Genomic DNA, 2,306 nt, shown 5'->3' with positions numbered 1-2,306 from the left:
GGCTCGGAGCACTTTTCTCGGCCATGGGACCTCCAGGGGGGGCCCTTCATGGCTCCGTCAATATTCCTTTAAGTCTCACTCCGCCCACTGGAAGACCCAAGCCCCAAACCCGCGCGCTTTACGGTTCTCTATCTCCCCGGGCTCGGGGCACTTTTCTCGGCCATGGGACCTCCAGGGGGGGCCCCTCATGGCTCCGTCAACATTCCTCTAAGTCTCATTCCGCCCACTGCGATACCCGAGGTCTTTAACCGCGGCGTTCACGGTTCTCTATCACCCCGGGCTCGGAGCACTTTTCTCGGCCATGGGACCTCCAGGGGAAGCCCCTCTTGGCTCCGTCATCATTTCTCTAAGTCTCACTCCGCCCACTGGAAGACCCGAGCCCCAAACCCGCGCGCTTTACGGTTCTCTATCTCCCCGGGCTCGGAGCACTTTTCTCGGCCATGGGACCTCCAGGGGGGGCCCTTCATGGCTCCGTCAATATTCCTTTAAGTCTCACTCCGCCCACTGGAAGACCCGAGCCCCAAACCCGCGCGCTTTACGGTTCTCTATCTCCCCGGGCTCGGAGCACTTTTCTCGGCCATGGGACCTCCAGGGGGGGCCCTTCATGGCTCCGTCAATATTCCTTTAAGTCTCACTCCGCCCACTGGAAGACCCAAGCCCCAAACCCGCGCGCTTTACGGTTCTCTATCTCCCCGGGCTCGGGGCACTTTTCTCGGCCATGGGACCTCCAGGGGGGGCCCCTCTTAGCTCCGTCATCATTTCTCTAAGTCTCATTCCGCCCACTGCGATACCCGAGGTCTTTAACCGCGGCGTTCACGGTTCTCTATCACCCCGGGCTCGGAGCACTTTTCTCGTCCATGGGACCTCCAGGGGAAGCCCCTCTTGGCTCCGTCATCATTTCTCTAAGTCTCACTCCGCCCACTGGAAGACCCGAGCCCCAAACCCGCGCGCTTTACGGTTCTCTATCACCCCGGGCTCGGGGCACTTTTCTCGGCCACGGGACCTCCAGGGGAGGCCCCTCTTGGCTCCGTCAATATTCCTTCAAGTCTCATTCCGCCCACTGCCATACCCGAGGTCTTTAACCGCGGCGTTCACGGTTCTCTATCACCCCGGGCTCGGAGCACTTTTCTCGGCCATGGGACCTCCAGGGGGGGCCCCTCATGGCTCCGTCAACATTCCTCTAAGTCTCATTCCGCCCACTGCCATACCCGGGCTCGGAGCATGTACTTCGGCCATGGGACCACAAGAGGGCGCCCTTCTTAAGAAATTGCTGACATCCAGGACCATTCAAGGGAGCGACCTGCCTCCCTATGCCCGCCACCGGCTCCCTCTAACCGGTGTACGGACTCTCGGGGCCCGCGCCCCCAGAGAACCAGAGTTTCAGAAATTGCACTAAGTCCAGACATCCAGGACCATTCAAGGGAGCGACCTGCCTCCCTATGCCCGCCACCGGCTCCCTCTAACCGGTGTACGGACTCTCGGGGCCCGCGCCCCCAGAGAACCAGAGTTTCAGAAATTGCACTAAGTCCAGACATCCAGGACCATTCAAGGGAGCGACCTGCCTCCCTATGCCCGCCACCGGCTCCCTCTAACCGGTGTACGGACTCTCGGGGCCCGCGCCCCCAGAGAACCAGAGTTTCAGAAATTGCACTAAGTCCAGACATCCAGGACCATTCAAGGGAGCGACCTGCCTCCCTATGCCCGCCACCGGCTCCCTCTAACCGGTGTACGGACTCTCGGGGCCCGCGCCCCCAGAGAACCAGAGTTTCGGAAATTGCACTAAGTCCGATTTTCGCCCACTACGAGACCTAAAACCGTCATCCAGGATTTCACAGGGGAGTACCCACCTCCCCTATGCCCGCCACCGGCTCCCTCTAACCGGTGTACGGAGTCTCCGGGGCCCGCGCCCCAGAGAACCAGACCTGGACCGCTCCGGAGGGCCGGGGGTTTGCTTTCGCCTTCCCCCCGACAAATGTTTGAGTGGACGGGATGACTTTCAATGGATCGCGGTATATGCACCCGCTCTGCCACTTACGACACCCGCACTCCGAATCAGGTCGTTTACGAGTCATTTCACACCCGGATCAAGAGACATTTGCTTTGACGAGGGAGGTGGACCGAGGCGTTCATTAGCCCCGGTCCGGTTCCAGTGTCATGCGGCTCTCGTCACCGGCGGTGGGGAGGAAAGCACCTCCCACCCCGGCTATCCAAGACCAAGCTCACCGATGCTGGGCGCGGATGTATCGCTCCTTCTAGGCGGGATTCCGACTTAGAGGCGTTCAGTCGTAAGCCCTCGGATGATAGCC

The 2,306-nt window shown here is 60.8% G+C and overlaps 1 pseudogene; it reads right to left on the bottom strand.

Annotated features, from left to right (window-relative positions):
• Positions 1-1,968: 1,968 nt before the first annotated feature.
• The window catches only part of LOC136710174 (28S ribosomal RNA), an 11,319-nt pseudogene continuing 10,981 nt past the window's right edge, over positions 1,969-2,306 (bottom strand).

The sequence above is a fragment of the Hoplias malabaricus genome, chromosome 11 (genome assembly GCF_029633855.1).
Source record: "Hoplias malabaricus isolate fHopMal1 chromosome 11, fHopMal1.hap1, whole genome shotgun sequence".
Classification (NCBI taxonomy): Eukaryota; Metazoa; Chordata; class Actinopteri; order Characiformes; family Erythrinidae; genus Hoplias; species Hoplias malabaricus.
The sequence above is the reverse complement of the archived record's forward strand: the minus strand, read 5'-3'. Positions and strand labels throughout refer to the sequence as shown.